We start from the raw sequence: 15358 nt of genomic DNA, 5'->3' as shown, positions 1-15358 counted from the left end.
GGTGAGTTCGGAGGGTGGTGCGTGGTGGAAAAGATCTTTATGGTAAGAAGATCTGGATTCAAGTTCTAGCTCGGCCACCTACCATCAGTGGGGCCCTGGGCGAGTTAAGAAAAGCTCCAAGCCCAGTGTTCCTCACTTACAAGGGCTGGGTATTGCTGCTCTCATGAAGAACATACCTGGTTGAGCTCTGAACACAAGATACTCTTGGTTTCCTTGTTTGAACCTCCCCAGTCCCACTTGTCTGGAAATGACAGATTCCATATATTTAACCAGATTCCATATCTTTTTTTTTTTTCTTTTCAAAGATTTTATTTATTTATTTGTTAGAGTGAGAGAGAGAGAGCACAGGAAGGCAGTGTGGCAGGCAGAGGCAGAGGGAGAAGCAGGCTGCCCGTGCAACAAGGAGCCCGATGTAGGACTTGATCCCTGGACACTGGGATCATGACATGAGCCAAAGGCAGCCGCTTAACTGACTGAGCCACTCAGGCACCCCCCAGATTCCATATCTTTTCACCAACTTTTGTTTTTAAAAATTTTTTTTTCTAATTTAATAACCTTCTCCTTTAGGGCATTTTTAAGTTTATAGAAAAATTGCACAGGAAGTACAGAGAATTCCCATACACCCCCCTCTCCACCCACAATTTCCCCTTGCATTGGCCCAGTTACATCTGTAAGAGTTGATGAACCAATACTGATACATTCTTATTAATTATTCATGGTTTACGTTAGAGTTCACTCTTAGTATTGTACATTCTATGAGTTTTGATAAATATACACACATATATCCACCATGATAGGATCATACAGAATGGTTTTCCTGCTCTAAAGACCTGTGCTCTACCCATTCATCCCTCCCTCCACTCTAACCCCTAGCAACAACTCATCTTTTCATTGTCTGTGGTTTTGCCTTTTTTGAGAAAGCCAATTAGTTGAGATAATACAGTATGTAGCCTTTTAATTTTATTTATTTATTTATTTATTTATTTATTTATTTATTTGAGAGAGTGTGTGTGTTCATGTGAATGGTGGTAGGGAGAGGCAGTGAGAGAAGGGGAGAGAGAATCCCAAGCAGGCTCCCTGCCTGGCGTGGGGCTTGATCTCACGACCCTGAGATCATGACCGAAGCAGCAATCAAGAGTCGGATGCTCAGCAGACTGACCCACCCAGGCACCGCAGTACATAGCCCTTTTAGATGGACTGCTTTCACTTAGCAGTATACATGTTCTTTTGTGGCTTGAGACCATCACATTCCATTGCACAGATGTGTCACAGTTTGTTCATCATTTACCTATTAAGGGACATCTCAATTGCTTTCAGTTTGGGGTGATTATTAACATAGTTGTTATAAATATTCATGTGCAGGTTTTTGGGTAAACGTAATTTTTCAACTCTGTTGGAAAAACACCTTGAAGCATGATTGTCAGATCGTATGGTAAGACTGCGTTTGGCTTTGTAAGTAATTGCTGAACTGTCTTCCAACGTGGCTGTACTATTTTGCATTCCCACCTGGAACAAATGAGAGTTCCTGTTGCTCTACATTCTCTCTCGCATTTGAGGTTTTCAGTGCTGTGGATTTCGTTCTCCTAATAGGTGTGTAGTGGTATCTTGTTTTTGTTTTCACTTGGATTCCCCTCGTGCCATAGGATGTTAAACATTTTTCTGTATGGTTATTTGCCACCTGCGTGACTTCTTTGGGGTGATGTCTATTCATGTCTCTTGCCAATTTTTAAATTGAGTTGTTTGTTTTTCTATTGAGTTTTTTTTTAAATTTTTTATTTCTTTTCAGCGTAACAGTATTCATTGTTTTTGCACCACACCCAGTGCTCCATGCAATCCGTGCCCTCCCTAATACCCACCACCTGGTTCCCCCAACCTCCCACCCCCCGCCCCTTCAAAACCATCAGGTTGTTTTTCAGAGTCCATAGTCTCTCATGGTTCACCTCCCCTTCCAATTTCCCTCAACTCCCTTCTCCTCTCCATCTACCCTTGTCCTCCATATTATTTGTATTGAGTTTTAATAGTTCTTTGTATATTTGAGATACAGGTGGTTTGTCTTCTCATTCGTTAATAGTATCTTTTGCAGAACAGAAGTTTTTCATTTTAATGAAGTCCATGTTACTAATTTTTTTCCTTCGTGGATTGTGCATTTGGCGTTGCATCAAAAAGGTCATCACCAAACCCAACCTCACCTAGATTTTCTCCTGTGATCTCCTAAAAAGTTTTATAGTTTTGCATTTTGCATTTAGGTCTACGATCCACTTTGAGTTGATTTTTGTGAGTGGCGTAACTTCTGTGCCTTGATTAATTTTTTTGTATGTGGATATCATCTACTACCTCTCTCTTCCCCCTCCTCTCTCACTCACTTGATGCTATGGATTCCAGTTACTTCTTTGCCCTGAATTCTAATCTCCCTGTCTGGAACTATATTTTAGTGTTGGACCTCACCTAAGTTTGAGAATTCACGTTTGAGTTCAAGTTTCACTGCGATCCTGATTCAAACAAACTAGAATCAAAATTGGGTGGGCTTGGCTTGACTCAGTGGGGCTGAGATGTATCCTGCCCGTGAAGATACCCAGCCTGGGTGGACGGCAGGGAGGTCCGACCTTCAAAGCATTAGCCCCTCATTTCTCACTTGCTTTGCTCTGCCCATCATTAGCCACTTAACAGCACTTCATGGTTGTGTAATCCATAAAACGCTGTTGCGTGTGCCTCCTGCTCAAGGAGTACTGGATTTGTTGAATTTCCTCCCAGATTTCTAGAGGAAAAAAGAAGATACTGAGATCAGACATAGAGTAAGAGTTCAGCAGAGGCAGGAAATCAGAGCAATGATGACTTGATGAAACAGAAACCTTGTGAGCATCTCCAGAGCCAAGGAAGGTGGGTTGAAGGAAGAGCATAGATTTTCTCTCATACATTGAGTGGGGCTAGTTTTGACTAAAATAAGGCGATGTATGAGGGATAGGTAACAAAATGACAATGGTTTAAATAAATAGAGGATCACTGAAGGGCAGTGTTTACATCGCGGGTAGAACCGTAATTTGGGATCTGAAGGACAATTTGTCAAAATCAGAGGAATCGACTCAATTGGTATAATCAATACAGACTGGTATAATACACCACATTTCTGGAGACCCAGATCTTTCTACCATGATTCTCAGCACATGCATTTCAAGTCATGGATAAGATAACAGCTGTAGCTCTAGCCACCTAATACATATTCCAGCCAGCTGGAAGAAAGAAGGTGGGAAAGGGTGTGTTTCTTCCTTTTAAGGACGTTTCTAGGTGGTTGTAGATGCCAATCCCGCTTATATTTCATTGGCTACTTTAAGGTGCAAGGAATGTGAGTAAGTATAGTTTTATTTTGGGTAGTCATATACCTACCTAAAGTTTGGGTATAATGCTAACAGAAGGAGGGAAGAAGTCCTGTGAGACCATAACAACTTGTCACAGGGTCCTAAACAATTTTTACTTTAATATTTAAAAAAAAGTATAGAGAATGTCAAGAGATTCAGTTCATCTATTCTCAAAGTGAGGCTGACCCAAAGTACCAGGAGAGCCAAATGAAGTCACATCTTTATAAAAACACGCCATGGATGGTGACCTTTTTGATTAATTCATCAGTTTTGGTATTTTGTGCTGCTGCTCACTCTTAAAGCCTTAAGTACTCTTTGGAGGAAACAGTCACTGAGTCATGGAACAGTGACTGTTCAGTTATCCTGAATGGAGGCAAGATGGCCGGACCTCTGTCCCCACTCTCCTCCAGAGCTGAGTTCCGTTCTCTTTAGTGGGGGCCGGATGTGGAGTGTCACAGACAACCTTGTCACTTACATGTACACAAGGTTTCACAGTGATAAGAGTCTCAAACATTCATTTCCACCTTCTTAGAAGGGGGGTTTGAGACAGAAATTGGGTAGATCTTGACCAAGAAGAGGCCACACCTTTCCTAAAATGCCATTCAGCTTTTCTTCCCTCCCGGGGTGGATCCCATGAGTGCCCACTCCTCCATCAGCTGCCACAGACCTCTTTGCCTCAACATATTGCTCTGCCTGCCGAATTTTTGTCCTGTGGGAATGGGCTTGCCTTCACCAAAGTGTGAATTCTGTTTCTCCAGATTGGTGAGAGCCCTGTGTTCTGTTTCAGAAGTTCCCAGTGACAGGGGGCATCCCAGTTGGGTGTCTTGAGCAAATTATTCCTGACAAGAAAGGGCTAGAGCTTGAAATATTTACTCTTTCAAACCCATGGAAACAGATCCCAGGTTATCTCCAGAGTGACCATCACGCCAGTGTGTCTTCTTGGGTGAAATTGAAACAGGAATGACAACCCTGTGTGAGTGACAGGGGCTCTGGGGCGTCACCCAGGAGTGTCCGCCCCCATGGGTGCTGAGAGGGTGCTCAATTTCTTTCTGACCACAAGACCCAGTCTTACCTGGTGTTCTCTACATAGAAAATGTCACCCCTTCAACAACCACCACAAGCAGGCGTGGTTATTGGCCAAACCAAGAAATGACAAACAGCCACGAGTGTGGACTGTGGATAACCTGAGACCGTGTGTGCCCCGTGTCTTATGTGACGTGGTGGCAGAGTCTGCCTGGGACGCGTGTTCTCAGAAGTGCAGCCTCGACCAGTGGCATACGTTGGAACTTGTCAGAGGTCCGCACTACCTGCAGAATTACATGGGGTCTGCCTACATTCATTCGAAAACCCCCAGTTCTAGCTGAGTTTAGCCAAAGAGGGTGCTTTAGAAAATGCAACTGCTTAACCTCTCTGATGAAGAAACTAATTTGGGTATGCCGTTCTGCTCTTCCACCAACCCTTCTTTTTCTCCTGAAACGGTATGCACTTCTGTGGCCATTTCTAACCAAGGAGGGGGGTCCCGAGCTTCGCTTCCCAGTCCAGGCAAACAGCCTCCTATTCTTCTTAGCTGAACTCGCTGACCTTCAGGATCTTGGAGGCTGCTTCCTCTCCCTCTCTCTCTGACAAATAAATAAATAAAATATATTTTTAAAGATTTTATTTATTTATTTGAAAGACAGAGATCACAAGTAGGCAGAGAAGCAGGCAGGGGGAATGGGGAAGCAGGCTCCCCACTGAGCAGAGAGCCCGATGCCCAATGGCCAGCTGGATCCCAGGACCCTGAGATCATGACCTGAGCTGAAGGAAGAGGTTTAACCCACTGAGCCACCCAGGTGCCTCAAATAAATAAAATCTTAAAAAAAAAATATTATTGGGTATAGATGCCCTTCTCAGCAGCTGCTATGAGAGTCTCCCCTTGATGAGACCTGCTTTGGGAGGGGAAGGCTGCCATAAAATCTACAGAAGTCAGGGTAGAGGCTGGGCTCTGGGCTGCTGGCGCCCTCTGCTGCCTATGACGGGGACAAGGTGGCAGAGCTGGAAGGAGTGAAGAGAAGAGTTCACTTCTAAAGGAGGTGGGAGAGGGGCCCATGTCACTTGACTGCTCCCTGGGAAGGGGACGTGGGGTCCAGAAAGTCTCCTTTGTTGGGACAGGGGAGGGCAGGGATTAGGTCTGGACAAGAGACAGGCCCAAGGGGCATTTGGGGAAAGGACAATACACGATCCCATGGACTCTTCCCTGGGATCATGTGTACTACATACAATATGCTTGGAGTGAGGGCTGATGAAGGGACCAAGATTTATGTCACGTTTGCAAAGGAACAGCTCATATCTGGGTTACACTGATGCTTTAACATGGATCAAGCTTTGACAGTACACTGGGGACGGTGTACCCCAGGGGTTCAGAGCCTGCATTTTAGAGTCCAGCAGATTTGGGTTTAAGCCCAAGTTCTACCATCTGTTGTCTACAGTCAATAAATACAGGTTCAGTGACAGATTCTTTTCCAGGCACCGTGCTAGGGGTCTGGGCATACCACAGTAATTGCAATATTGACTGTGGACTCCTCAGCAAGGTGTCATTCCTTTAAAGTTCTGTCTACAAGCTGGAGATGACCTGTACAAGCATGGTATCTTCATCGATAGGTTGTCATCGGGGTTCAATGACAGAAGGCGTTTAAAGCATTTGCATTGTATCCAACTGGGAAATCCCTGTTTTAATATGATCTAACTTTCCTAGTCAAAACTCCATTCATACTGAGAAAAAAATACTCTCAAGTTCTTTATACCTTTAAGATAGTAATTAGGTCACCAACTGGCCTCCTTTTCTTCAAGACAAATAACCCCAGTTCCTTCTATCCTTCTTCATTGACTCCATTTCCTGACCCTTTAATCACCTTCTAAATAGGATTTATTCCAATTTGTCTGCAACCGTGTTCAAATACGGTGTCCCTGAGTGGGCACAATGGACGAATAGAAACATTACCTGTACGGAGGTGAGTGGAAAGGGAGTTTCCCTCCCTCCTTCCAATTTCACTTGAAGCCTTACTCCCCACTAGACCCTCCTCTCCCTATGCTCTAGCTTGAGACCCCAACAGCTTCCACTGGGTTGTGACCTGCAAGGGCAGCCACTCACTCAACAGAACCATCAAATCTTAACTGTGTAATGCATCTAAAATAGAATCAAAAGCCTATGGAGAACATTTGCATGCATTTCTGGGAGGGTTATAAATTCTTACCTGGAAGGCAGTTTGGAAATATGATATAAAAATTCTTCTCAGATTTTTAAAGAAAAATCAAGTGTGGGCAAACAGATATGCAGAGATATTCCTTGAAGTGTATTGCCAAAAACAAAACTGGGAATAGTCTGGGTAGTCAATAAAAAGAAAATTGGCTGAATAAACAACAGTATTTCCATCTGATATAATTCCGTGGAGTCAGTATGTAGTTAAAAACGACACTATGGGTAAGTACGTTCACTGCACATCAAGGGACAAAGCAGCACATTTAAAAAATTATGTTACAAAACGGAATGCAGGTAAAGCACTTAGGGCTTTGCGTGGCTCTGTAAGTGTGAGCTATCATCATTTGTAACAATGTGATCTGAGGTTTTAGAGAAGCATTCATAAATAATGGAAGAAAATACATTATAACTTCAAGTGGTTATCAATGGGTAGAAGACTTACAGATTTATGTATCTTCCTTTGTGCCTTTCTGAATTTTCTGAAACGTCTGTAATGAACTAGTACTTTCACTTTCACGTTACAAAGGATTCTGCAAAATGGCCCATCTCTGTCACTTTAGAAGGTCTCCGACAAAGAGCTCTGTGCTGGGGAGTGGGAGGAGCGCCAACCCTACTCTTCATCCTCAAGCTGTGATGTGAGATATTTCTGCTTACATCTCTGGGCTTTGTTTACCCGTTTGTGGAATAACGTCTGACTTTTTGGGTCAGGGGATCTGTGCTTGTGCCGTCACTGGGGAGAAGTGTCATTCATTATAATAAAAAGAGCTCCACGTCTTGAGCCCATTTGGAGATGCTGGGCACACCTGTGCTCTCACGAGTGGCACCTTACGCACAAGGACATTTACGCTTAGAGTAACGAAATGACTTACACTGAGGTCAGACAGTCAGAAAGTGGGAGCTCCAGGCTTTGGATGGGTCTCTCCAACGGCACGCACAACCACCTTCCTTAGTGCTAAAACAGCAAAAATCTGCAAAGGCAAAATCAGAATTCATTTTTGGGGACTCAGGTACATTTTATTTATTTGCCGCTTAATTCTGTGGCTCAATCTGCATAGTCTTTGTCCGTTTCACGTCTTGTACATTCTGCAAGTAGTTAGTGTACCCAAAACCGTCTTAGCAGGATTCTGTAGAAATGTATTGAAATGAAATTTTGTCACCTTTTCAAGCTTTTGCTTTTCTGAAGCCTGAACTTCCAGAGTCCACCTCTGCTTTCTAGAGATAGGCGATCTCCTGTCTCTGAAGGGCCCTTGTAGATAAATTGCAAACAAACAGCCCATGTATCAATTCAATATGAAGAAATACACAACTTTTCATGAAGCCAAATTTATGTATCATTCATCCCTCACAGACAATGTTCTGTTTTTCACTAAGCTATCACCACATGAGCCAGAAAACTGCATGTTTTCAATTCAGCCTGGTGCAATTGTGATGCTTGACAAAGAATTAACTTGTGCCCCTTAAAACAATTAAAATAAGGCACATTCATTATCATGCGAGTCACATGAAACTGGTTTTAAAACATAGGTGAAACTTTGAGGATATGGAAGGAAGAATTTAATATATTTTCCATGTTCAGCATTTTAGAGATTAGGCTTCAGAGTGTCCCAGTAATTTTTAAGAAGCAGGATGAAAGTTAATTACAGCATCTGCACATCATCAGCCCGTAGTTAGCATGACTGTGAAAAAGGGCCCCTTTGGAGTGCCGTCCTGGTCACACATCAGAGGTTAGGCTGTTTGCTTTCATTAGAAAGTGGCGGCTCGTACGGTGAAGCTGAAGTGATCAGCTGGGATTAAAGTGAATTTAATTCCCTAGGGAAAGCTGTGTCGGAAGAATCATACAGAAAGAAGACCACTGTAAATTACTTTGCATTTTCCTCCTTCTGTTACTCAAACATCAATGGTTGTGGGGGAGGGAAATGCACAACTTCAAAGATGAAAGTATTCTATTAGAACTGAGAAAATGTATTCCTCGTCGCCTGTGATCTGGTGAGTGAACCTGAAGGTGACTGTATTCGTGATGATGGTCACTCTTTCACCTGCTGAGTGTCCAGTGCCCCCCCCCGACCCCCACCTCAGGGCAAGCAGGAACCTGACTACCCTGCCTTGCTGACTGGTCCCAGCTCCCCTACCAGTCCTGGAACACAGGACTTTCAGACTGACCGCACTATTTCTAATTCTGATCTAAGTCACCTGAAAACTGACCTGTTTGTTCTTTCTGAAGCCACAGTTAGCAACACTAAAATGCATCCTCATTCTCTTGCATTCCTCCTGCCCTGCCCATCTTGCTGGGCAGGGCAGGGCGGGAGAAATAATTCATATATAGGGAATTATATATGTTTTTATATTCTTGAAATTTTACTTGAATTGATACAATAAATTTTATTCATTCATTTTGAAACTACTTTATGGAGATATCATCGACACACAAAATCTGTACATATGTAATGCATACAACGTGATGCATTAAGTTTGGAGATAAGTATACACCTGTGAAACCATCACCCAATCTGAGCCCTAAATCTATCCATTACCTCCCAAAGTTTTCCTCCCACATTCTTTTTCTTCTCCTCCTCCTCCTCTCCCTCCTCCCCCTCCCCCTCCTCCTCCTCCTTCAACACTCAACATAAGATTTATTCTCAGCAAATTTTCAGGTATATAATACAGTATTGTTAACTACAGCCTCTATGCTGTATGGTCGATCTCTAGGACTTACTCATTTAGTATGACTGACACTTTGTACTCTGACTAATTAAAGGTTAAATGGGTTACATTTTAAAAGCAGCAGGAAAAAATACTATATGTAAAGCATTGTGAATTGTGGGAAGTAAAGTTCTTGTTCAAAGTGATAATTACTCCTAGTGTTTTAGTTTCATCAATTTATAACCTGCACACGTTAGATTTTCTTAAAACAGGACATAGTGCCTAATTTAACGCTAGTAGAATGGTAAAAAGGACTGAGAGGCAGAAATTCAAATGTCGTCTGTGCTTACTTTGAAGAAATGGAGACTCATGAATTAATTTTGTATTTAAAGGGCCTGGGCTCCCCCTGCCCAGCAGAGTGACAGGGTGGAAGTGGGGAGGGGAGCCATCCTCTGTCCAAGCATTTAATACAGTTCACTGACGTTGTGTTCAGGGGGTTCAAGCAGAGGCAAGGAACCTTCCTCCAGTGTGTGGCAGAAGACAATCTTGTAGCTCGGGATGTCACAACCAAGAAACCCTGAGATGCCCTGTCTCCCAGCACTTGCCTTCAGGGTCATGTAGATGGCCCATTGAGACAGATGGGAAGGAAGAGTGTCCATGGATAAAGAGGGCGCTTGTGGTGTTGGGCAGGTGGAAGCTTGTGGGCACATTACTTAGCCCCCCCCATCCTTGAGTTCCTCCCCTGTGAAATGGATATAATAAAAGTGCCTATTTATCTCTGAGTCATTTGTAAAGACTGAAAGAGCTAATTTATGGAAAGTGCCGAGTACAGTGCCTGGAGCTGCAGTCACCCAATAGATTTTGTTATTTGCCATCACCTTTAATAACAGTTCTATCATTATTATTTCCACAAGCTTGCCACCCTGCTTATCACGTGTGGGACTGACTTACCCCTTCTCAGAAAGGCTGGAAAAGTGGGCAGTGGCTACACACTTTCTGGCAGGGCAGAAACAGGTTCCAGACCTCTGCCCATCCCTTTATAAAACTTGCCAGCCTTCGTGTGAAGAAGACTTACAGTGATTAGCGTATTTGTCGAATCTTGTGCCAATATTTTGGGTACGCAACTGTCGTACAATCTGTATTAAAATGCAGTGACTTCTGAAATACAACACTGCTTATTAAGCCAATAAACCAGAGAATGTTGGCCCAGAAGTGTGTGAAGCTCCAGGATGTGTAGAGAACAGGATTAGGGGACCCAGAAGAAGGGCCATAAGACTTGCTTCCACTTTGCATTTGTGAACCTCTTGAAGGTTAGGATGTATGTTTTCAAATATTACCTTGAGGATGTGAAGAGCAAGTAAGTCAGTCTACGGAAAGCCCTTAAAATGATGCCTGGAACCAAGTGCCCGGAAAGGGTTAGCCTTTGTAGCAATAATCATTCTTCAAATTATCATGATAATTTCTAATAGTAGTAACAGCAAATTATTCAATCATGGGAGGGAACACCAGACAAGGCTTTTCACATTTCAAGCTTTTCCTTGGCAATGAACATCTGCCCCAGAATGAAGCTCTAGATGAAGAATCATGATGCTGGTTTCTCGTTGTGGGCCTGCTGCTTCCAAGCCCATGACCTTGGGATGTCAGCCTAACCTGAGCTTCCCCGTCAGGGAAGTGAGGTGCTTGCAAAGTCGTCTTTAGCTTGAGAACGTGCTGTATGATTCCTAAGACATCTAAAGACTTAAAAAAACAAAAAACAAATTTGTGCTGTGTTTTATGTTTGAAAAGTCTGCATGTAAGTTAGCTGATTTTTTGAAACATAAATGTTTCTGAAGAATTTTTGTATTCATGCAAATGCATGTTTACAAACGCAAACTTTTGGCTGCTCAGCTCTTTTCCTGGACACTTTATGGATGTCAATAAACATAAATTTTTAAAAATCTTGTATTTAACAAGGTTTACAAAAGACCCAAATGTGAGCTTTGAGTGATGATGCAGAAGTTCATTTCAGTGCAGTTCTCAGAAATGTTTTAAAGAATTGGTCCCTAAGTTAAATGTCATTAAAAGAAATTCTGTGTAGTCAGCTCCAAATTATTTCCACTTTGCTCTTTTGAATCCACCATGGTCACTCCTCTCAGAGAACTGTTTTTCTTCTTTACACTCCAGGAGGTCCAGCCTAGTCTTTGGGACCTATTATTGGCTTCCAAATGCCTCCATGAAGCCTGTCTATACTGCAGACCACGCCCTTCAGGCCTCTGCATGCCACTCCTCTGCCACTGAGCCCAGCCTACCTTCAGAGTCATCTGACCTTCCCATGCACAGGCCACTCTTGGCTCATCTGGGTGTCCCTTAGCAAGCACTGCCTATTTCTAAGTACCCTCAGTTCCTAGCACCATGACCCACAAAAAGATGGTGCGATCTTAGGTAAGTCACTTAACCTCTCTCTGCATCATTTTCCTTATATAGTGGAGAATATCAGTACATGCATTGCTGAAAAAATCATGAGATAACATGTGTAAAGCTTTTATCTCGGTACTTAGCTAACTAAATAGTAGAAGTTGTATTAGCAGTAGGAAGAATAAAAATACTAATGAAGGGGAGCCTGGGTGGCTCAGAGGGTTAAGCCTCTGCCTTCAGCTCAGGTCATGATCTCAGGGTCCTGGGATTGAGCCCCGCATCTGGCTCTCTGCTCAGCAGGGAGCCTGCTTCCCCACCCCCACCCTGCTCTCTGCCTGCCTCTCTGCCTACTTGTGATCTCTGTCTGTCAAATAAATAAATAAAATTTTTAAAAAACTAATGAAAAGGAACATCCAAGAAGGTTTGTGCCAAGCTCCATATTGAACCCTTCCTACGTCATTTCTTACCCAGCACTGAGAGGCAGGTTCTGGTATCATGCTTGTTTTTTGTTTTGTTTTGTTTTTTTAAAGATTTTACTTATTTATTTGCCAGAGCAGGAGAGTGAGTGAGAGAGAGAGCATGAGCGGGGGAGCAGCAGGCAGAGGGAAAAGTGGGGTTTGATCCCATGATCTTAGGATCACAACCGGAGCTGAAGGCAGATGCTTAACCGACTGAGCCCCTGGGCCTCCCCATCATGCTTATTTTATAGATTCAGGACACAGAGGTTCAGAGAGGTTAAGCAGCAAGCCCAAAGCTCTGCACTGAAGTGACAGAGAGGAGACATGAATCCAGGTGTCTGTGTCCGGAGCCCCCTTAGCTTGTAGCCCAGTGACCACAACATCTGTGAAAGACAGGCCATTGTCCCTCCTCATGTGAATGGGTTATGGCAGCTTCACCAACCCAATCAAGAATCCCAATTCAAAATATGGTGTCTGGTGAAGAACACAAATCCAAGCCTTGCAGAGAGTACCTTAAGATGTGCTTTGACTTCTGGGGTTCCTTGGTGGCTCAGTCTGCCTTCGGCTCAGGTCGTGATCTCAGGGTCCCAGGATCGAGCCCCACATCAGGCTCTCTGCTCGGCAGGGAGCCTACTTCCCCCCCTCTCTCTGCCTGCCTCTCTGCCTGCTTGTGATCTCTCTCTCTGTGTCAAATAGATAAATAAGATCTTTTTTAAAAAAGATGTTCTTTGACTTTCTAAAATAGTCTGCTTGTAATTGTCCATTCAAATGGTAAACTGCAGGAAAGTCCGTGACATAATAAATGTTTTTATTTCTGCTCCACACTTATTTCCAGTTGAAAGTTTTTTCGCAGGTGCTTGATGCTACTGTTTGATTTTCAATGATTAAAACATTCCCAGATTTCTTCCGTAAATATTTTATACTATAGACATATTTAAGTTATATATTAAAATCCACTTCAGCTATGGACTTTGATGGGGCACCTGGGAGGCTCAGTTGGCTAAGCATCTGCCTTTGGCTCAGGTCATGATCCCTGGGGTCCTGGGATGGAGTCCCACATTGGACTTTCTGCTCCGCAGGGAGTCTGCTTCTCCCTCTCCCTCTGCCCCTCTCCTCCTCTCCTTCATGCTCTCTCTCTCCCCCTTTCAAATAAATAAATAAAATCTTTTAAAAACCCACAAAACTATGGACTTTGACATGCTTCTATTGGATCAAAACACTCTCACCCTCTTGGGCAGAAAGGAAGCACAGTGGATATAATCACCACTGTTAATGATAAATATTAATAGTATTTTTGGTGTTAGAAATTAACAAAAGATTACAGATAAACATCAAAGTGAAAATGAGATATTTTAAAAATTCTCTGATGTACTTGGCTAGGAAATGGTTGCTTTGGGATGAGTTCAGCTGAACTGTACCACACAGAGAACAAAAGTTTCCTTTTCAATTATCTCAAGATGAATTTGTGCATGTACACAAACCACATAGGTCATAGAGAAAAATGTCTTTCTTGAAAAGACGGTGACAAAAATGAATCTTTGTTGCTACTGTTGGGTGTGTGAGTACGCAAATCCTTGTGTGTACTCACACACATACACAGAAACACATTGCATGGATTTATAACGCTCTGAAAGAATCGCCTTAAGATAATGGTAATTGGGAATTTAGAAAAAGTGAGAACACTAACATGGAAAAATATATTTATAGATCTTTACTAGATATGAGAGAAATTTGGGGAAAGTTCAAAGTTCATATCCACTGAACACAGACTAGTCATCTCTTAACTGCTGGCAAGAATAAACACTTTTAATTTATATATGTAAAAAAATACATATATATAATATGTATGCATTTTAAAGTGTTTATTCTTATCAGAGCTTAATATATTATAGATCATAATTATATTACTATATATGTATATTTTATATATAAATATATATATTGTTATAAGTATAGTTTTGTTTTAAGAACGGGGAGTATGGGGGCTCCTGAGTGGCTCAGTGGGTTAAAGCCTCTGCCTTCAGCTCAGGTCATGAACTCAGGGTTCTGTGATGGAGGCCCGCGTGAGGCTCTCTGCTCAGCGGGGAGCCTGCTTCCCCCTTTCTCTCTCTCCCTGCCTGCCTCTCAGCCTACTTGTGATCTTTGTCTGTCAAATAAATAAACAAAATCTTTAAAAAAAAAAAAAAGAACAGGAAGTGTGTGACAGTTACCCGTGTGACTCAAAGTGTTGCCTTAGACCACCAGCACCAGCAACAGCATTGCCTGGGAATTTGTTAGAAATTCAGCCATGTCTCAGACCCACCGAAGCAGAATCTGCATTTTAACAAGATCCTTGGGTGATTTGTATGCTTTTTTTTTCTTTAAGATTTTATTTATTTATTTGAGAGAAAGAGTGAGAGAAAGGGAGCATACAAGCAGGGGGAGCGACAGGCAGAGGGAGAAGCAGGCTCCCCGCTGAGCAGGGAGCCCAATGCGGGGCTCATTCCCAGGACCCCGGGATCAGGACCTGAGCCTAAGGCAGATGCTTAACTGACTGAGCCACCTAGGTGCCCCAATTTGTATGCTTTTTAAATAATGAAAATTTAAGGGTCCCTAGTCAAAATTACCAGTATTTTTTTCTGTATTGTTTGCCAGAGGATAGTAAACCTGTCTGCTGATTTAAACCAGGTTTTAATTCCTTGATCCATACAAATTACATCTGATTGTTCTAAAAGTTCTAAGCACATTTTAAGGTTCCAATCGGATATCAAAACTATTCAGTACTCATGAACATTTTTAAGGGAACAAGAATCAGTTTGTCTCTTTATTATACCAGGCATATAATCAAGAGAAAAACATAAACATTGTTCAATGTAAGACCATAGTAGTATCTTATTTAATATGTATTTTAAATCTGAAATGGTAAGGCACCTTAATTTCATATGATATATTTATAAAACTGTGAAAGTCAATCATTATTTTAATAATGGATTAAACATTTCTCTTTTTAAAAAAGTTGGACGACAGATGTTGGAGAGGATGAGGAAAAAGAGGAACCCTCCTACAATGTTGATGGGAATGTAAGTTGGTGCAGCCACTCTGGAAAACACTATAGAGGTTCCTCAAAAATTGAAAACAGAGCTACCCTACAACCCAGCAGTCACACTACGGGGTATTTACCCTAAAGATACAAATGTAGTGATCCGAAGGGGCACGTGCACCCGAATGTTTATATTAGCAATGTCCACAATAGCCAAACTATAGAAAGAACCTAGATGTCCATCAACATTTGAATG

Source organism: Martes martes (assembly GCF_963455335.1).
Source record: "Martes martes genome assembly, chromosome: 3".
Classification (NCBI taxonomy): domain Eukaryota; kingdom Metazoa; phylum Chordata; class Mammalia; order Carnivora; family Mustelidae; genus Martes; species Martes martes.
This window is presented reverse-complemented; position numbering follows the sequence as displayed.